The 23,105-nt window shown below is 33.3% G+C and overlaps 1 protein-coding gene across 10 annotated transcripts in view; it reads right to left on the bottom strand.

Annotated features, from left to right (window-relative positions):
- ATRNL1 (attractin like 1) overlaps positions 1-23,105 on the bottom strand; it is an 853,639-nt gene that overhangs the window by 376,620 nt on the left and 453,914 nt on the right. The window lies entirely within an intron of this gene.

The following is a 23,105-nucleotide window of genomic DNA, read 5'->3' as shown; positions in this document are numbered from 1 at the left end:
TAGGTGGCCCAACTCCAGACGAAGATCACCTTCCCACTCCATCCCTGCTTCCGGCTCCCCATCCGTATCACTGAGAGCCACCTCTACCACTCAATAAAACCTTGTACTCACCCTTTGAGCCCACATGTGATCCAATTCTTCCAAGATGCCTGGCAAGAGTTTAGGATACAGAAATCTGTCACACTGGTTCTTTACCCTTGCAATAAGGCAGAAGGTCCATTAAACTGATTAACACTCAAGCCTTCTGCGGAAGGCAAAGCTGAAAGAGCTTTGCAAAACTGGGGTTGCAGACACTCACCCCTAGACACTACAGTGGAGCTGGAGCCCAAAGCGCTCACCTGGCCTCTGCATCTGCCCGTCTGCATGCTCCCCCTCCCTCAAGCAGTTTGAGCTGCAGGGCAACCAAACAGGCAAGCCACACCCCAATCATATGTCCTGCAAGGGGAATCAGGGAACTCTCCCATTTCAAAAACAACCCCTGACAAACAGTATTTAATATTAATCAAAACTTGGATCTTGAATATCAATTTTATGGTATTAATTAGGAAACTTATAGATTCAGCCCAGAACTCTCTCTGGAATCTCAGACTTGTATATCCAAATGTCTTTATGTCCAATTGCTATGTGAACCTTCCCCTCTTGAATCTCTTTTAGGCATTGCAAACTTAACCTCAAGTAATGCTCTTGACTGCTGTCTAACTTCCCTCACATTTTTGTCTCTCCCAGTTCTTATGGTTTAGGTTAAGGTACCACCATGTACCTAGTTTTTGAAGGTAAAACCCTAGATTGTAGAGTGAGAATAGTCTTTTTTTCCCCCACCCGTTGCATCCAATCTATCAGCAGTGACAATATATTTGACCTCAAAAACAAATCCTAAATTTTCCTCTGTCTCTCCACCTCTATTACCACCTATGTAGTCCAAAAAACTATTTTCTCTTATACCCTGGGCTCCAAATTGTTCTCCCTACTTCTTCCCTTGTTCCCCTATAATCCATTCTCCATACTGTAGCCAGAGCTATGATTTTCTTTTAACATTTTTACTGCAATACTATATATATAGTAAAATGTACTGTAATGTACAATTAAATGAATTTTAATATATTTAGAGTAATATAACTGTCATTACACAATCTAATTTTAGAACACTTCCATCACCCCCAAAACCAAACTTCTGTCCATTTGCAATAATTCTTCATTCCAACATCCATCTCTAGGTAGTCTCTTTATATTTCCCTTTTTCTTCACATTTCATATAAACATCATACAATACATGGCTTTTTCTACGTGTGTATATAAACTTGAAAAAGAATATACAAAACCTACTTGAGGAAAACATTTTTAAATTCCCTAAAGACACAAAAGTAGAACAGATGGTAAGACATAGAAATATGTCTTATATGAATAGGAATATTTTATAATTTTATAAATAACATTTATAACAGAAATATTAGTTTATTATGAATAGTAATAGGAATATATGAATATGAATTAGAAGGTTCAATATCATAAAGGTAATAGCTGCAAATTAATTTATAATTTTAACTCTAACAATAAATATACCAAGCTATTTTCTCCAGAAAGTCACAAAATCTATTTAGCAAAATAGTTATAGCAAAATAATACATAACAAAATTACACAAGCAAAAAATGAGAAGCAGCCAGCCTACTAGAGAGAAAATACATTGGAAAGTCTCAATACTTACAACAATGTTGTAGTAGTGCCTGGATGGGTAATTCAACAGAAGCTAACAGAAAGCCCGAAAGTATATGGGAATAAAACATGCAGTAATAACAGCATCTCAAAATATGGGGGTAAAGAATGTATTAATAAATAGTGTTGGAATGACCTAATAGCTATCTGGAAAACGATAAGTTGAAGCAAATATTTAAATATGTGGCAGATCAAAGATAGAAATTCTTCATCACTCCTTCCTTCCATGAAAAAGCAGGACAATCCATTTTTCCACACGTTTATGTCTGACCTGGTCCTATGCTGATTTTGCAAATATAATACAGGTGCAGGTGACACTGTGGAAATTATAGGTCTAGTCTATAAAAGGACTAGAAGCTGCCTCCTATTAAAACAATTGCCATGGTATAAGAAAAGCCAGCAGCTATATGGATAGGCCCATATGGAGGAAAATTAGCCAACAGCCTGTGCTGAACTCTTAGTTAATGGGGGTAGAAGATTCTCCATCCCCAGTGAAGCTGACCCAGCCGGTGCCATGTTGGGGAGAGATAAGCTATCCCAGCTGAGCTCTGCTCAAATTATGAATAAACCCTATGCTTGGGTTGCTCGGGATGGCTGCAATCAACTGAAGGCTCAAATGAGAGCTCATGTGGAGTCCTAACTGAGGGCTCAGTTGAGGTCACTCTCTAGCAGTGTCAGCTCTCTGGATATAGGCCTCTCCCTGAGGATGCCTTTATACATGATAGCTAGATTCCAAAAAGGAGCATCTCATTAGTAAGCTCCAAAGAGGGAAGAAAAACAACTGTCAGTATAATTAAGGGCTAAACATAAAACTACCAACACATCACTCCAACCACAGTTGACTGGTCAAAGCATTCATAGCCCCCATCTACAGTCAATACAGAGAGTACAGATGGGCATGAAAATCTGGATACTGAGGTCACTGGGGGGTGACCAAGCTAACAGTATACACAAAATGTAAAAATGAAGCCATAACTGGGTAAACTCCTTTGTAAACTTGAAGTAAGCTGAGTCTTTTTACCTATGACTCAAATTCCAGAAACCATAAAAGAAGTTTACAAAATTTGAAATCAAGCATAAATATATCTTCATGTTTGCTATGGTCAGAAAGTTTGTAACCTTCAAATTTTCATATGCTGAAATCTTAACCCCCAGGGTGATGGTGTTGGGAGGTGGGGTCTTTGGGGAGGTGTTTAGATTATGAGGGCAGAGCCCTCATGATTGGAATTAGTGCTTTAATAAAAGAGATGGCAGAGGCCAGGTGTGGAGGCTCATAGCTGAAATCCCAGCACTTTGGGAAGCCACGGCTGGTGGAGCACAAGGTCAGGAGTTTGAGATCAGCCTGGCCAACATGGCGAAACCCCATCTCTACTAAAAAAATACAAAAATTAGCTGGGCATGGTGGTGTGCACCTGTAATCCCAGCTACTCAGGAGGCTGAGGCAGGAGAATTGCTTGAACATGGGAGGCAGAGGTTGCAGTGAGCTGAGATTGCACCACTGCACTCCAGCAGAAAGCTAGCTAGCTCCTTTCACCATGTGAAGACACAGCTGTAAGGTGCCATCTATGAACCAGGAAATAGCCCCTCGCCAGACACCAAATCTGCTGATGCCTAGATCTTAGACGTCCCAGCCTCCAGAGCTGTATGAAATATACTTCTGTTTCTTATAAGCCACCCAGTTTATGGTATTTTGTTACAGCAGCTTTAACAGAGTAATACATTGTTAAAAAAAAAAAAAAGTATTTAAAGAATTAAATGGTAAACAGAGAAAAAATATTTTCAACTCATACCAGAGACAAACAGTTATCCTACTCAAGGTTAAAGAGCTTCTAGAAATAAAGAATTAAAAGATTAACAATCTAATTGAAAAATGAGTAAAGGACATGAATAGTTTGAAGAAAAAGAAAATACCACCCTTGAACACTGGATAATATTTTTGGCTTTGCTTTTCTTCAAGATGTGCAAATCAGAACCACTTTAAAACATCATTTCCCACTTATCAGGTAGCAAAAATCCAAAGTTTGACAAAACACTCTTCATGCAGTTGGTAGGAAAATAATGTGGTAAAACCCTATAGAGGGCAATCTGCACATAGCTATAAAAATTACAAATATAATTTCCATTAAGCAAGCAATCCCATTTGGAATTTATCCTATAATTATACCTGCACACATACAAAATGAACAATGTACAAAGTTCATAACAATGAAAAAGAAAAACATCAAGAGTCTGTTTATAGGGACTAAATAAGTTAGGGTATAATCATACTACAAAATAGAATGCATTTATAATAAAAGAAACAAAAGAGGTTGGCAATGGAAAGATATCCAAGTTATATTGATAAGTGACAAGAGTAATATGTAGTAGAGGGTACATACCATATTTCTTCAACTCTAACAGATGAGGTTTTTCACATTTTAATATTTCTAACATTGCAATGTTCTTTATAATCAATGCTGTCACCCTTTAATTGCCAAGATTTTTTCTTTCTTGGTGGTACACAAAAATGTTGTGCAAATTGTCTGAACTCAGGTTTAACGAAATACAGAAATATATTATTTTTGTATAATAAAGGAGGGATATATGTTTACACATTTGCATATGTTGATATTGGAATATGCAACATCCTGATAAAGGAAACCTGGAAGGATAGATAATAAACAAGTGTTTATCTATGAAGGCAGGGAGGGAAAGTGTGGACTAGGTTATAGATAAATGTGAAACTTTTTAATTTATAACTTTTTATTTTTTCCTAAATTTGAATTATGTTAATATATTACTTAGTTTAAAAATTAAATTAAATTGAAATAAAACCTAACACTCCAAAATCAAATTTCGTTTTTAAAAATCTAGTATAGAAGAACCTACATTTGTTTTTTATGCACTACCTCACATTCTTGCTAAGACAAAAGCTGAATTTTTTCCAAGCATTAAGAACTTGCTGAGAGCTTTATATTTAGAATCTAAATTCTGGCAAAGATATTTAAGATAATATCCAGTTCACGTAGACATGAATATATATGCTTTATGATCAATATTACCTGAAAATATTACTACCAAAGTGATGTTGCTGGCTTTAAAATCTTTAATAAAGCAAAAAGAACATAGCTTTAGTAATTGGGCATCCTATTTTCAATGGATATACTTAAATTGTTTAGCATTCCTGTATTCAGATAATTAAATTAACTTTAAATATTAAATTTTTAACATAAAAAAGATGAAACCAATTATAATTTATTCTGTATCTTGTGAATTTCAATATTGAGTAAGGACTTCTCTTTTTTCTCTAGCTGAAATAACACGTATCACTATGATTTAATAGCCTGAACAAAAGGGCACTGGCCACTTACTACGTATGGCAATAACTTCTGCCAGGCGTGATTCTATGTACCTACATTCATAAAACGTTATTCCACTGTTACCATTAACTGTCAGCTTTCAGCATCAAAGTCACCTTCATTTGAAATCCAACAAACATTTATATTAAGAAAAAATAAGAAGTAATTCTAAGCACAATAATTAGACGTATTAAGTAGAATAACAACTAGATAAAGGATGACAGTACTCAGGCTACCACCAAATATTTCACTCATCAGGTAGCAAAACTATACAGGTTTTATAAAGGTTAAACAAAAAGAGATCATAGACATTGTGACTATTACTTACTATGCATTATTCTCCTTGCCAAGATTTTCTGGAGAATGTATTTGGTTTTCACCATTCTCATTAAACTAACTGCTATTAAAATACCTCCTAGTTGTTCACTAATGAGCAGGTAATTCACTAATTAGGAAACATTCAAAATAAGTACGTTTTAGCAAAATTTAAAAAAAGTTCCTGCATTATTCTAAAATTACAAATCAACATAGAATTTGAATCAGTATATGATTAAAATTTTGGAGTAAAAGACTAAAACTATCAACCAAGACAGCAAAAGTGAAATGAATCTTAACAATTCTTCATGTTTTAATAGGTTGCTAGCATGCATGCCATCCCTGGCTAAATCATGTGATATGTACTTTTAATTAATATAAATTTCTGCATAAAATAGATCTGCAAAATTAAATGGAAAAGTTTTCATTAGGCAAACTCTAATTTTGAATTAATCTTCAGGACAAAATGAGATATGTTTTCATTTAGAAAAACTTATCCCAATACACATCAAAGAGTAATTAAAACACAGTAGTTCACTTTACCACACATATTAAAGGAAAAGAAGGACAGCAGTCTAAAAAAGCATTATCTTTAATTTGTAAAATATTAACCTCACTAAACTACGATTTAATACATTGATTCTAGATAATAATCACCTAGCTACATAACATTTCACAGCTACCATAAGATTCTACACTCAATCTTCATTATAAAATTAAGAAATTTTCAGTTTTAAAACTAAATGCAACAGTTGTTTACCCAATATTGGGTACTTGCTAAACAATGTGTGTTAAGCAAATAGGAGGTTCTTGACAAATACTTATTGTTTGTCCTGGCTGGACAAACAGGTATATCATTTACTATGCCTTCTACAAAATTGAATTTCAGTTGTTAGTAATTGGAATATGATTCATCAATAAGTATGCCATTAAGTGATTATAAATGTGTTGATACTCATTGTTTTGAGCAGCCTCCTGGGGTGCGTGTGAAAGCCCCTGGGCAGAATAACTACAGCCACAATTAGCCTCCTTTACTAACCTTAGTGTATCTTGCAAACATTAATGTGTACCTTAATGTGAAAATGTCTAGGTATCATAATACAGTCATAATTGCATTATTTCTAAATATAGTATATGTAAAAAAAATCCAATAATCTAAGTACCTGGGCAGTTTTCCTTGTTTCAGCTGACTGATAAAGTAACCTAAAGTAGTCCATAGAGGTTATAATTTAGCTTTCTTACATACTCCACTCAGTTTCCTAAAATATTCATAATAGTCTCCATAGTATCATTTAGCAACTCAACTGTCCTAAAATAGTGCATTTTAATTAGATTTTGCATTTCAAAGAACATTCTACATAGAAAACAATTTTATGCAACTTATATCAATACCCTAAGATAAAAGAATAGCCAAAGGTTATATGTAAATTACTAATTATCTAAAGGAAGCAAAACTGATTTACTGCTTAATTTATGTTAGCTCTTCTGTTAGGCAAATAACTATTCTGAAAGTAACAATAAATTGTCCACATCTACAGGAGACACGTGTTTCATATTAAACGATATAACACAAAGCCAGCTTCTAAGAATAGCATATTTCTTGCACTTTGATTAGAAAACTACAGCTCTTGCCCAGGTGCAATGACTCACACCTGTAATCCCAACAATTTGGGAAGCTGAGGAGAAGGACTGCTTAAGCCTAGGCGTTCAAGACCAGCCTGGGCCATACAGCAAGACACCATCTCCAATAATAATAAAAAAAAGAATAAAAAAAAGAAAACTATAGCTATCATATAGAATTGTTTAAACAATTATGTGTTTTCTGAAAGTCAAAGATAATTTACCAATTATAGACGTCATTGGAGTTCACAATGTCACTACTTCAGCATGAATAGAAATAAGAAATAAGAAGCTAACACTTTTACTCAAACAATTTTAGAGAAATAAACTGAGTAGAATCTTGCTAACCTGTACATTTATGGAAATTAATGTTATTTTATGGCAATAACTTGGCATTTTTAAGAACAAAATATACTTTTATACTAGTAGAAAAATTTAGAATGGCAATAATAAATAATAAAAATAATCAAATGGTAAATTTGCAAAATATATAACGACTTTTAAAGCTTTTAATTATAATCTTACATAGTTCGATTGAAAATACTTACCAAGTATAGATTTGAAATTTGGATGCTATTGTACCATAAGCTATTAGTAGTTGATGAGTGTGTGCTTCTAAGTCATTCTAAGTTAATTTCCAAAGCAAGCTATTAGGACCAAAGTAATAAATATTAATTGCTATAAATGCATAGGTAGAAAGCCAGAACTTGAATGCCGTAAGTCTGTACCATTACTCAACACAATAACATGGTACAAATGTATACTTGCATAACATAATAACCATGCAATTACATAGTCTTTCTACACCAACATAAAAAGCAGTTACACACACACACAAACTCACACACACATTCATTTAAATGAAGGAAAAAGTAGCAGAAGCCTTTTTTTATTATTTTACATTATTGTCATACTTCATAGAATTTATAACATGATCTAAAGCAGTTTGCCAACATTTTAATTTAATTCTCTAAGACTGTAATTTAGCTTGCTGTGTCTTAAATTTCCTACTGAAATTCTCAGTCATTTTCCTTATATTACTGTTATAAACTTGAGTTAGAGCCATGTAGTTTTTGAGAGGTACTCCACTGTAGTGTGGTTCTAAAAATTATTTCTCAGAATTACATAGCTGGATTGGTATCCTGGAATTCTTAAAAATATCTCTCTAAAAGAATATTCTAAGTGCATTAGAAACGCTCCACTATAGAAATAAATAGTAAAGAGAAATAAAGATATGAAGTGTTCAAAATGTGACTATAATGAAAATAAGTTTGTACAGTTTTGACTTCTCATCAATAGATGTGAAATATTTTTTATGTTGCAAAATAATTCAGAATTATAATAATTTATTAGAACTTTACAGTTACATGCAAAAATATACAAAAACAGGTTATAAAGAATATGCTATTATTAGCGTAAGTAATGCAGAAAAAGATGTATATTCATATTGCTTCTGTATGTATAAAATAACTTCAGAAAACTATACACACACAAAAAAGCCCTGGTAACACTGATTGGCTATAGAGAAGAGAGAATAATTGAGTGGGTGGGTAATGCTGGCGGCAATGTTGAACTCTGAAACATATAGACATATCACCTATTAAAAATAGATATGAAAACATGTACAAGGTATAAAAATAATGCTTGATTTGATAGCAAACTTTCCATGTTTATTTCCAATAAAGAGGAGATGACTTCTAAAAATCTCTTCCATTAATAGAATAAAATTTTATAATACCAAATTGCCAAGGAAAGGAAAAACATACATCTATTAAAAAGAGATATAAGAAAAAAATTATCTTCAATTCTAGCTACTCAAGGAACTAGAACAAATTGGCCACAGAAAATGAGTTTGAATGGGCTGTGGGAATACAGAATCAAGCTTTGATTGACTGCCCTTGTTCAAAGTACTGGTTACAATGCTTCATAATTGTTACAATATAATAACAGTGGATTTCAGACTCGAAATAATGAATATACTATAATAGTTAACATTTTCAATATTACATTCATGCATGAATCTAATACCATGTTCATTCAATATACTCTAATAATGGTTTACCTAAATATCACAGTTAAAGTACATGAATCATTTCAGTGAATGACAATAAACTAAATTAGACCATAATTATGCTGGCATCAAAATAATTTAAAAATAAATAAGTATACTATGCAGCAGGAATACCCTGTAATTTATAGATAAGGACAGTACAGGTCGAACACCAGTTCAGCATGATTTCCAGTACAGATGTGATTCTTGGACATGAGGAGAACAGAATTACTTATCTAATGAGGATATCAAAATCAACCAGACTAGGCCTTTTTTTCTAATTATATTATTTTAAGACATCCTCTTTGGTTGAGAATCACTGTTATAGTGAACCACTGCTAGTGATGGAGTATGCACAATATCTGTCATTCAATAATATTACCTATTTCCATGTTCCTTACAATGTGGTTGAATTATTGTGAAAGCCAATTATTCAGGATGCTATTATTGCAAACATATTTTTATTCTGAGATAAAATACAAAATAGTTACTAAGACAACTATGTATTGTTAAATGACTAAATTTATTTTCAGAAAATTAATAAAGCATTATAACTATGTTCAAATCACAATAAAATTATTTTGTTTAAAGCTTTTTTTTCCTTAAATTAGAACCAGTAGAATATATTTTAAAAGCTCACAAGAAGAAACTTTATATATAAAATACATACTGCTGAATTCTGTATTAGGTTTAAATCTGTATATAAATGCCTGTTAACAGTATAAACCTAGCAAACAAATTCCCCTGTAAGGGGAGGTGGGTGGTGGTAGGAAGAGAATTGCTCAGCACGGATGTGCAAATTATGGCATAATTCTTTAAATGAAGGAAATTCTATATTTTAAGCAACAATTTACAGAATGATGAATGAAGTTAATATGGAATGCAGGTAGCATTATCACCTGCAAACTCAACTTTTAACATGTCAAATCCTGTCAACAAAATTCAGGGAAACTATATTACTATCATTCCACAGTAACTTATGCAATATGAAGAATCTTACACTGTTGCTTTAACAGGCGCTCACCAGAAGCAGATACTGGTCCCACGCTTCTTGTACAGCCTGTGGAACCATGAGGCAAATAAACCTTCTTCCTTTATAAATCACCCAGCCTCGGGTATGTTCTTTCATAGCAACACAAAAGAACTAAGAAATATACTGTGTAGTATAATAACACCATCTTGATTACTATAGTTTTGTATTAAGTTTGAATACAGGAACTGTAAATTTGTTCTTTTTCAAAAATGTTTCTGCCATTTAGGGTCCTTTGCATTTCCATGTGCATTTCCATTTGAACCTACTTGTCAATTTCTAGAAATGTATTAGCCCATTCTCACACTGGTTATGAACTTAAGCCCAATTTGTGCAAGACATACTTGAGACTGGTAAAGCGGTTTAATTGACTCACAGGTCAGCATGGCTGGGGAGGACTCAGCAAACTTACAATCATGGCAGAAGGGGAACTGAACACATCCTTATTCACATGGGGACAGGAGAGAGAATGAGTGCCCAGTGAAGGGGGAATCCCCTTATAAAACCATCTGATCTCAAGAGAACTAACTCACTATCATGAGAACAGGATGGGGAAACGGCCCTCATGATTCAATTATCTCCATCTTGTCCCTCCCACGACATGGGGGGATTATGGGAACTACAATTCAAGATGAAATTTGGGTGGGACACAGCCAAACCATTTCAACAAAGAAGCCTGTCAATTTCTACAAAGAAATTTGTAAATCACCCATTTAGAGCATAAGATTCAATAATATTTAAATTTTTCATAAAGCTGTACAACAATTACCACAGTCTAATTTTAAAACATTTTCATCATCCCAGAAAGAACCCATGTACCCATTAACAATCATTCTCCATCTGGCCCCACATTCCATCAAATACCCAAGCACAGCACAAGGCAACCGTGAATTTACTTACTGTCTCTTTAGATTTGCCTAATGTTTTCAAGGCTCTTTCACTGTTATAACATGCATCAGTACTTCATTCCTTTTTAATGTAGAATAATATTCCATTTACACATATATCACCTTTTATTTGTCCATTCATCAGTTGTTAGGCATTTGGGATATTTCTACTTTAAAGCTGTAATGAATAATGGTGCTATAAACATTAACGTAAAAGTTTTATATAGACCTACGTTTTCATTTTTCTTCAGTATTCACCTAAGAGTGGAATTGCTGGGTCATATGGAAACATTAATATTGCAAGGAATTGTCAGAGTGTATTACACTACAAAGTGTCAGTTTTAAATATCCAACAACAATGTGTGAGGAATCTAATTTCTCCACAGCCTCACCAACATTTTGGTGATAATTGGTGATGATTATTGGTGAATAATAATAACATTATTATCGATCACAAGCATTTAGTGGTATCTTATTGTAGGTTTGATTTCTATTTCTGCTAATGCTAACATTGTTGAGCATCTTTTCATTTTCATGAGTTACTGACCACACACAAACACACACACACACACACAGAGTTGTCCCTCGGTATCTGCAGGAGATTGGTTCCAGGATCCCCGCAAGGATACCAAAATCCAGAGATGCTCAAGTAAATTGTTTAAAAATGGTGTCATAGTGGCATATAACCTATGCACATTTTCCCATTTATATCATTTCTAGATTACTTATAGTGCCCAATACAATGCAAATGTTATGTAAATAGTTGTTATAATGTATTTTTATTTATATTTATTGTTATATTTTTCAACATTTTTTCAGAATATTTTCAATCCTTGAGTGAATCCACAGATGTGGAAACCATGAATACAAAGGGCAAACTGCATATACTATATGGAGAAATGCCTACTCAAATTCTTTATACATTTTTAAGTGGGTAATTTGCCTTTTGATTACTGACTTGGAAGAGTCCTTTGCATATGTAGATACAAATATCTTATCAGATATATGATATGCAAAAGTGTTCTCCCATTCTGGAGGTTGTATTTTCATTTTCTTCATGGTGTCTTTTAAGCACAAAAGTTTTTAATTTCAATGAATTCCATTTTTTTTTCTTTAATCACCTTTTCTTTTGATGTCATGTCTAAGAAGATTCTGAAAGATCAAGAAGATTTTCTTCTATATTTTCTTCTAAGAGTTTTATAGTTTAGGCGTCACATATTGGTGTATCGATTCCTATTGACTTTATTTGTATATGGTGATACGAGTAATGGGTCCAACTTCACTCTTTTGCATGTGGCTACCCAGTTGCCTAGCCCCATTTGTTGCAAATATGAATCTTTCTTCCATTTAATTGTCTTGGTACGCTTGTAAAAATCAATCAACTATAAATGTAAGAGTTTATTTCTAGATTCTCAGTTACATTCTATGGATCCAAATGTCCAGTCTTATGTCCAAATCACACCATCTTGATTACTATAGTTGCATAGTAAGTTTGAATTTATGAAGTGTAAGCTTTGTTCTTTTTCAAGAATGTTTTTGCTGTTTAGGGCCCTTTGCATCTCCCTGTGGATTTTAGGATCTACTTGTCAATTTCTACAAATAAACTACCTAGTATTTGGATAAGTATCATGTTGAATTTGTAGATAAGTTTGGGAGTACTGTCATCTTAACAACATAAAGACTTCGAATCCCTCAACATATGGTATCTTTCCATTTATTTAGGTCTTCTTTAATTTCTTTCAACAATGTTTTATAGTTTTCAGAGTGATATGGTTTTGCTGCGTCCCCACCCAAATCTCATCTTTCATTGTAGCTCCCATAATTCCCACCTGTCATAGCAGGGACCCAGTGGAAGGTAACTGAATCATGGGGAGGGTCTCTCCCATACTGTTCTCATGATAGTGAATAAGTTTCATTCACCTTCTGCCATGATTGTGAGGCCCCCCCAGCCATGTGGAACTGAGAGTCAATTAAGCCTCTTTTCTTTACAAATTACCCAGTCTTGGGTATGTCTTTATTAGCAGTGTGAATATGGACTAATACACATAGCATATGTTTTCTACTGCTTTTGTTAAGTTTGTTCCTATGTATTTTATTCTTATTGATGCTATTTTGAATTGAATTCGTTTTTAGTCTTACTTTCAGGTTTTTCATTGCTAATGTATAGAAATACAACTGATTTTTATATTGCTCTGGCATCCTGAACCTTGCTAAAATTGTGTATTAGTTCTAACAGTTTTTTTAGTGGATTTCTAAGGAATTTTATTTACAAAACATGTTATTTGCAAATAGAGATAGCTTTAATTCTTTCTTCCCAATCTAGATGGCTTTTATGTCATTTCTTTGCCTAACTGCTCTGACTACTATATACAGTAAAATGTTGAATAGAATTAGAGAGAGTGGACATCCTTGACTTGTTCCTGATATAAGTGATTTAAAAAAAGTTAAGTATGATGCCAGATGTGGGTTATTGGCAGATGCCTTTTATCAGGTTGAGGATTTCCTTTTCATTCCTAATTTGTTGGGTGTTGTTATGGTAAAAGGTTGTTGGACTTTGTCAAATGCTTTCTCTATATCTATTGAGATTCTCATGTGATTTGCATCCAAGCTCCTTTTATTGGTGAATGGTATTTAGAAATCAAGATCTAGGCAATATGTATGCTAAAATAAAGGGAACCAGAGATCCTTGGAGAAATAGCTAATTCTAGGACTGGGGCAAGAAGTGTACAAGCTAAACCTGAAGTTTCTTATGGTACCAAAACGTAAGAAGGGTTGCGCGTGTGTGCGCGCACGCACACACACACACACACACAAACACCAAGAATGAGAGTATGTCAGGAATGGAGGAACTACTGGAAAGAGTTCTCTAATATTAGAAAACAAGATCTGGGTGCTAGATGTGCTTGTTGCAAACAGAATGTTGATGTATCTAATTGGAAATTAAAAAATAACAAATGCAATCTCTGTGCTTGCTATAGGTTTATTTAGATTTTATCTTTTTGAATTGATTTTGCTAGTTTGTGCAAGCTCTAGAGCTAATGATGGGGACAGTGGCCCATAACTCTCTTAAATAATGTTCCTGCTTCATGAGCAGAGTGTTGAGCAGAGGTGTTACTTTTTTATATTCTCATATTATCTCACCAGTCATGAAATTTCTACCCTATAAGCAAGGTGGAGAGAGGGAGACTGGGTCCCTGTTATTATCAGGCTGCTATGCCTTGAGAAGAGCTTCTTGCCATACAAGTGGGGCTCATTAGAAGAAGAGAGCCTCACGCCTCAGCTGATTTTGTCTGGAATACAGCATCTGCAAAAGGGAGCTGGGGGGATGAGAAATGCTAGTTACAGTGAGCTAGAAGGGGGTAGGAAGGGAGCAAGTTGAGGCTCAAATGCTATAGATTTGCTGTTCTTACTGAGAATTAGTAGATTTTCTTAAATAAGTTTGAGGCAGGTAAATAGGGTCTGCAGACAGGGAACTTAAGGCCAATTTGAGCAAATTTCTAAAACAGAAAACACCAAGGTCTGGGGGCAGAAAATCTAGGGCCAATTCATGCTGACTTCCCAAAGCTGGATCAAAAGGAAAACGCCTAGGTTTGGGGGCAGGGAACCTGAGGCCAATTAATACAAACTTCCTAAAACTAAACCAAAAAGAAAAAAAAAAACCCTCTCCCCAAGCTGAGTAACAAAGGATCAAAAGCTACTCTCCCTACAGCCCTCCCCCTTCTGCCACATCTCAGATGGAAAGGGAGAGTGCCTTGGATAGGCCACAGGCCGAGCAGGGACCATCCCTTTATCTGCATGGGCTGCCAATTCACCTCAGCCTTTAGCCACAGACAAAACCTTCTTCCAGATAAGGGGTAGCCAATAAGAACCTCAAACTGGGTACTTAAAACCCAGAAAACTTTGCATCCAGGCCCTTGACCAGCTTGCTCAGGCCTCCTCCCACTCTGTGGAGTGCTTTCTCTCTTTAATAAGTTTCTGCTTTTGCTGCTTCTTTGCTGCATTTCATTCCTCTGCTACTTTGTGCATTTTGTTCAATTCTTTGTCCAAATCTCCAAGGACCCTGGCAACTCATACTCAAGACTCTCCACCAGATACAAGTGTTTCTTTGTTTTCCGTATGCATATAAAACTATTTCCAGGTATTTTAAATGGTTTTTTTTGTTTTTTGTTTTTTGTTTTTTTGTTTTTGAGATGGAGTCTTGCTCTGTCGCCAGGCTGGAGTGCAGTGGCAGGATCTCGGCTCACTGCAACCTCTGCCTCCTGGGTTCAAGCAATTCTCCTGCCTCAGCCTCCCAAGTACTTGGGACTACAGGCGTGCACCACCACACTCAGCTAATTCTTGTATTTTTAGTAGAGATGGGGTTTCACCATGTTCGCCAGGATGGTCTCGATCTCTTGACCTCATGATCCGCCAGCCTCGGCCTCTCAAAGTGTCGGGATTACAGGCATGAGCCACTGCGCCCAGTCGGTTGTTTGTTTTTTAAAGATTTTTCACTAGTTAGCTTTGTCTGTCTGGAGAATAGGTCTCAGGGGATCCTCTTGCTGCCATTCTAGAAGTCATCTTGTTCTATTCTTTCTCATCAAACTTCAGTCAAACTTTTGCATCCATCAGTCCACTAAAATTGCTGTTGTTGGGGTCAGCAATGATTTCTAAGTGGCTAAATACAATGGTCAATTTTCAGTTATTTCACTTGAACCACCAGAATTTTTTAGACAACTGATAACTCTGTTCCTTTTTATACAGTGTTTCCTTGGCTTCCAGAAGCTCAGGGTTTTTCTCCACCTTCATTGGTAGCTGCTTTCCAGTATTCATGCTGGGTGCTTGTCTTCTCTCTGACTTCTTAAATTTGAATGCCTCAGGGCTTAATCCTCCTCTCTGGGTAATTTTATCTAGGCTCAGGGTTTCAAATGCCATCTATGTGCTGAGATTCCCAAATTTAGCTTCCTACTCAGCTCTGTTTCCTCATGCCAGATGCAACTCCTGCCTCTTCGCTAGATCTAATTAGATGTCTAGTAGATGTACCAAACTTAAGATTAAAAATTTAGCTCCTCTCCATAAACCAATTTTACTTGGAGTGAACACAGAAGCACAGTGATCAGCTTAAAATCAGATCCTTTTAACTCAGATATCTTTACAAGTTTGTTGGAAACCCTTCTATAGTTTCCCAGCTCTGTCAGAGTAGAAGCTAAAGCAGTGTTTCTAGGCCAATAGTGCATATTAGAACATTTGAGGGCTTTAATAATAAACACACTTGGCTGAGCCTCACTCATAGAAATTCTGATTTTGTATATCTGATGGGGATGGAACAGTAGAATGGCATGCAAATACACACATACACACAGATACACACACACACACACACACACACATTTTAAAGATCCACAAGTGATTCTCAAGGGCCTACTAGATTCAGAACCATTGCATTACAGTAGAAATGGAGGAGGAGTCCAAGATATACAGGAGTTGTTGTTAGTAATATTAATGTATAATGCTGATCATTCTTTATATTACATATCAATAGCAGCTAATATTTATTGAAGTCTGTTAGGTAAAATGCAGTGGGGTAAGCCCTTAGTATGCATTAATTCGCTTAGTACTAAACACCTTATAAAGAAGGTTCTACCATATTTGATTGATTCTAAGAAACATTTTTTCACATTTTAATATCTCTAAACTCTAATGTGTTTTAAAATCAATGACATTATATAATCACTGCTGGCCAGATGACAGTTGTGATGTAGTTCTCATTGTCTGCACAGACATAAACTTGATTATTCTAGTCAATGATACTATGTGAAACATACAATATATTTTCGCTTAACTCAAAAAGTGATTTTTAAAAACTTGGACTATGAAGGTGAATAAGTCGTAGCAAAACTTTACCCAATTTATTTTGCTTTTATTTTCCTCTCTGTATAAATATGAATGACATATGACAAAACTATATCTAAATAATTATATAAGAGCTCTTTCAATAAGTAGAAAATAAATATTCTCAGTCGGAAGTGAACATTGTGCAATAGTTGAATAAGTACTGTGTTTTCTTCGTAAGTGGTACATCAAATAATGATTGTGTCATAATATCAGATGAAATATAACATATTTCCAGTACAACAAACAGATGCATAAGTTACATTATAAGTGGTCCATTATGAAACCAACTTGTTCAAACTCAGGCTATCTCTAAAGTTCTCTGTATGGTTCAGTCTGACAGACTTGGTTTTAAGTTACAGCTTCTTCTTTTACTAGTTGTAAGCTTTGAGCATTGCACTCTAGTCTCCACAAATTCCTTATATAGGTAAAGGGCAAATATATACATTTTTAGTGTGAAAATTAAATACTATTTTTATTAAGTGCCTAACTTAAAATGTTAGATCATGTTCTCTCAACTTGCCCATTATTTGACTATTTGTTTATATTATAGTTATCAAATAACACAGCCAATCTTCTTTATCAAATACCAACAGACCCACAATTTCCATGCACATTATGCTTGTGCATGTGTGATTTATACAAATGGAAACATCATACAAACTATGTCATATATTTTCCAGTTAATATAGATTTTAAGATCTGTAAATATTTTTGAGGGCTGGGATTTTATTTGGCTTGTTCATTGCTGTATTTGTCTAAAAATGTGCTTGAAACAACAATAGTTGTTCAATAAATATTTGTTGAAGGAATAAACTAATTTAATATTAACACAAATATGCCTCATTCTTTTTTTCAGTTACCTAATATCCCACTGTAAGAACACAGAATTTCTTTCTCGAATCTTTTTGAATGATATGAAATAGTTCTGATATACAAAAATCTCTCTGTAAGTGTCTATATATGAATATACTTTGAAAAGCTAGGCAGATATATATCTTTAAGATATATTTTCAGAAATCTAACTATTGAGTCAAAGAGTTTTTAATTTTGATAGATAATATATGGAGTAAACATCTTTTATTTTTGCTTGCCAGTATAACTCCCCCTTATTTTGAAAACAAATCAAGATTCTACTTTAGAAAATTATTCCTTTCTACTTCTCTCTGAGTTCCTGTGGATTTTATGAGGTTGAACCCACCCCTGAGCTCCAGGGTGAGCATTTGTGTTGAAAATAAGGTTGCCAGATTGAGCAAATAAAAATACAGAACACTTGGTTAAGTTTGCATTTTAGATAAAAAATGAACTTTTTAGCATAAAAACACATATATACACATAAACATCAGACACATATATCGAGATATACATTCGTTTGAATATATAATACAGATAAGATTTTGTGGTTAGTGAGACTACATTTTTTAGAATAAATTAATATAATGTTTTAGTCTAAGTAACTGCGGCTAAATATAAAGATAATAGCATATAATAAAGAAAAAGTGATTTTAGACAAATTTGTTATATTGTATATACAGTAAAAACAGTGCCCAAAGTTTTTTTGTTTAGGGTTTTTTTTGAAATTAATCCTGTGTATAATTATGAAACAGTTCACATTTACTTCCATTACTAATCTGACTTCCAGAAAACTTTTCGATATATTCTATCTCCCTATGCATGACATCACAATAAAGTAAATCCAGGTGCTCCCCTAAGAACTCTGCACATGTATGTGTGTGTGTCTGTCTGCCTTATTGAAATGTTTTAAAACTACAAATTCCCCAATAATGGGGCCTATATCTTTTTCTTTATATCCTCAGTATTTATCAATTTGTCTATAATATAGCGAGAAATTGATACACCTTTGTTGAACTGAGCAAAATGAAAGCACTATATTTACCATGAAGTCTTTGGAAACAGGTTTACAAGGCAAGTATCAGTTATTTTTCAAATCTTAACTGCATACATATTTGACTTCTCAAGTTATTTTAAAGTAAATTTATGTTAAAATTTTGAAAGTATGATAATGCAATAGGCATGCGGAAGACCTGTAATTTCTAGTCTCATAGGATAAAGGAAGAAAATTAATACAATAATAATCATTTTAGTTTGCAATTCAATAAAAAGCAAATGACAAGCAACAGTAAGTTGACATTGTGGCCATTAACTGCAAAGACATTTATTTGAGTGAAATATTTACTAACGAGTTTTAAAAAGCATGTGTTTAATGGAAAGCTTTATCTATATGTTAAAATGTTTAAACATTTACAAAATACAGAACTTTGAAGTGCTATGAAATTCTACAAAAGGTTGCAGGCAGTACCTAATCAGTTAATTTGAATTTATCCACCTAAAATAACACTTTCACTTTTTCCTTAATGTTTTTATTCTGTGCCCAATCCTCTTTCTGTAAATATATTTAGTGTCTAAGGAGAAAAGAGTAGTTCAATTTATAAAACACTGCTACATTGCATTAATATTACTTAGATGAGAATCTATTTATCACCGCGTCAGAGAATATTTTATAACTAATTGGTTTATATACCATAAAATGTCATTATTAAAGTACAGTTTAAGATTATTACTTTTGTCTGGATTTGTACCAGTAAAACAGGTATAGAAGGAAAGAACTAATGTATTTGCCTCTGGAAAACTAGTTTGTTACTCAAAGCTACTAAAACTCTACTTGTGGGTATTGGTTTATTATTTTTAACTCAAATTTCCGGGTGATAATAAAAAATGCAAATCTAAGTTTTATTCTTCATGATTACAAAATATGCAGGGAGATAGGGTATTATGAACATAAATTCAATCCCTCATTGGGCATGTCTTATCCTCCAAAATTTCCTGTATTCATTTTGAAGCAGAAGAGAAGTGTAATATGTGAGAAATATTAAAAAGTAGTGTGGTAAAGTTCTACATTAAAATATTTTTAAACTTAAAAAAACTGTAAATTTACAAGAATTAAAAATGGAAAAATTGCTATCACATGAAATGTAGAGATTATTCAAATACTCAGACTCACTAGTAATATGAAGTTAATGTAAAAATAACCCTTCCTTTGCCTATGGATCTATTATTCTACAGATTTTGCAGTTAAAGTTTCACAGAGACATGCTACATTTAAACAACTCAAAATGGAAAAAAATTAACTTCTTGTAACTATTAAAATATGCATCATATTTTCACACGATAGCCAAATATATGATCAAATATCTTCATTGCAGGGAACAATTATAATATCTTCATATTTTTCTGCCTTATGATACCTATTAAAATTCAAATTTCAGATTAAGAATGAAGATTATCAAGCATAAAAATAGCTCAATAGACTCCTTTTTACATATACTTGCTCCTGACAAATATTTCAGTAATGTGATGACTATAACTGAATGTGCCATTGAAGCTAAATGTTTTTAATACCGCTGTAAAAAGGACAAGCTATATAAATGAATTCATCTTTCTAGTGTAAATATTTCCACTTATCAATATACACTTATTGTTTCCATTCATTAGCACATCCCAAAAGAAAGTTTTCATCTTTTTAACACCATAGAAATTTGTTTGGGGTTAGTGTATGAAGGGGTCATATCAAAATTGAAGCCTTTTGTGTGTAGTTTCATTTTTTTAATGTGTGTTTAAGAGCCCCTGAATTCTCAGGGGTGTTATTCAAAAGTCATAACATGACTAACTATCCTCTGAATTTAAAATTATGCCACAAACAGTATATCTATGTTTACGAGAAAACAAAACTTTGGTTTAAAAAGTAACACATCTAGTTGAATGAACACAATATATTAAAACATTTCCAAAGATTATTTTCATTTTAAACTTTCATTACATTTAGAAACGCAACTAGTATAACTGCTGAAATAAAACTACATAATTTCTAAGAAGAATCCTTTAAGTAACTTTCATTTACTGTAACAGATAAACTGTCATTTTACTAATCAAAGGTGTCCTCTGAGCTTTACAATAATTGATTTCTTCAATGTTTTGAAGAGACAGTAACATTCACATAAAGAAATAATAGTGGGTTCTTTTCCTTTGGGAAACATTACAGTTAATCTAATATTTAAAACTGAATAAAGAGAGGATTAGATATAAACACATTTTTACCTCCACTCACATAAAGTCTATAAATGGAATTATCACATAACTACAACTAGTGTGGTTAAAAATCTCCAGGGCTCTTAAGACCAAAATGAAAAACAATTTCTTAACACAGTAGTTCCCCCTTAAATATGTTTCAACACACCCAGGGGATGCCTAAAACTGTGGATACTGCTAAGCCCTATATATACTATGTTTTTCCCTATACATACATACCAATGATAAATTTTAATTTATAAATCAGGTACAGCAAGAGATTAACCACAATAATAATGAAACAGAACAATTATAATAATATGCTGTCCTAAAATTTATGTGAATGTGGTCTCTCTCTCTCTGTCACTTCCCACCTCCCCCACCATTTCTTTCTCTCAAAATATCTTAATAGTTTTGGACTGCAATTGTCTGTGACTAACTGAAACTATGGATAAGGGGGGACAATTGTAATATTAAAATTACTTGCTAATCGCAGATCTTTAATAATCATCAAAGACAATGTCATCTTTACTTTGGACATCAATATATGAATAGTTTCTATAATATTTAGAATTTTACATTTAAAGGAATTTAGTAAAATTAAATTTCAGAAAATTCCTCAAAATATGTTTTAACATGTAATGCTATAGCATAACATAAACCCTCAAGATACATTTTCTTTTTCGGAAGCAGTAGCAAATTAAATGCAAACACTATTATACACTTTAATAGAAAGAAGCACTACCTGGATGAGTTTTGGAAAGAAGGGCATTATATTAAAGGAATTTCCAGAGAACACAGTAATATTAATAATACAGATAAAAACTAGAAAGTGATCCTAATCTAGCTCCCCTCTACTATTTGTCTTTTATCCTTTCCACATCTACCACATATATTGAAAGATTTTGACTTCCAAAAGATAAATTTATATCTATATTTTAAAAAATTAAAGTAGTATCAACTTGCCAGAGCACCTGATTAGTATGTAATAAACAGCATTACTACACTGAGATAATACAATATTAGCCAAAATCAATTTGTCATTTTGAGAAGTATGAAAGTTTTATAGCTAAACTATTCATATTAGTTTTAACAAATATTAAATATCATTTCTAAACTTTAGCTACTACATGTAAACATTTATAGGGCTCAAAAGACTAGACCACAATTGAGAATTAGCTCTAGGGTATAAATCCTTCTTTTAAGAAGTAAGGAAATTTAACTAGACAACTTACTTACATTCAGCTGCCAGTTAATGGCAGATATTTCTTACTTACAAATTGATATTTTCACAATACTATATTTACATAGATGCATTTTATAAATTTTAGAGATCAGATATTTAAATAGTGCTCCTCAGGATGCAATGGGAACAGAGGCTCCCTGATTGATTCAGCCTTCTCTTCTAATAATTAAGGACATAAATTGTCACTTGCCCTATTCCATTATGGAAGGAAGGCCTTCACACTACCTGCCTATAATTATGATTTTTCCTTCCTGAATCTATAATTTTACTGTAATAGATCATCTAACATGTCTAGAAGATTGTTTACCTCTGCAGAGAATTCCACTTCCTGCCTAATAGTTATATATTTATATTTAATAAGCTCTTTTTCCATAGGATTACTTTTTAACATACAGTCATTCCAAGTAAACCCTCACTGATGTTGCACTGGCCATAAACAGAAAATCAGAGAGGCAGAGAGTATTAAGATGAATGATTTATTTGAAGGCAGGGAGGGACTCCAGTTTGCAAATATATTATAGATAGTACTGATCTTTGATGGGTACTTAAAAATAGACTAAGAAGAACCCATATCACTCACTAATTCTATAGCTTAGAACACTCTGGATTATTTTTACATGTCTTTAAATATTATATTTTTTATGTGGAAAAAAGAAGGTAAGCAATTATACTGTTGTTTTATATTGTTACAAAAACCATCCATATAAAAATATATGGAGAAATGCAATAGCAAATAAAATATTAAGATTAATACAATAGAATACATTATAATAAAAGAATACTGATAAAAACAGAAACTAGCTTTTTGAATAAATGAGGTATGAACAATAAATCTACTGCATACTTTTGCTCCTCAGATGATTTTGTTTCTTCGTTCCTTTCGATTAACAAATATACACAATTTATATAATCAGTTGTTATTTTGTAAGAATATTATTGTTTTCATCAATT

This window comes from Pan troglodytes, chromosome 8 (genome assembly GCF_028858775.2).
Source record: "Pan troglodytes isolate AG18354 chromosome 8, NHGRI_mPanTro3-v2.0_pri, whole genome shotgun sequence".
NCBI lineage: Eukaryota > Metazoa > Chordata > Mammalia > Primates > Hominidae > Pan > Pan troglodytes.
This window is presented reverse-complemented; position numbering and strand designations above follow the sequence as displayed.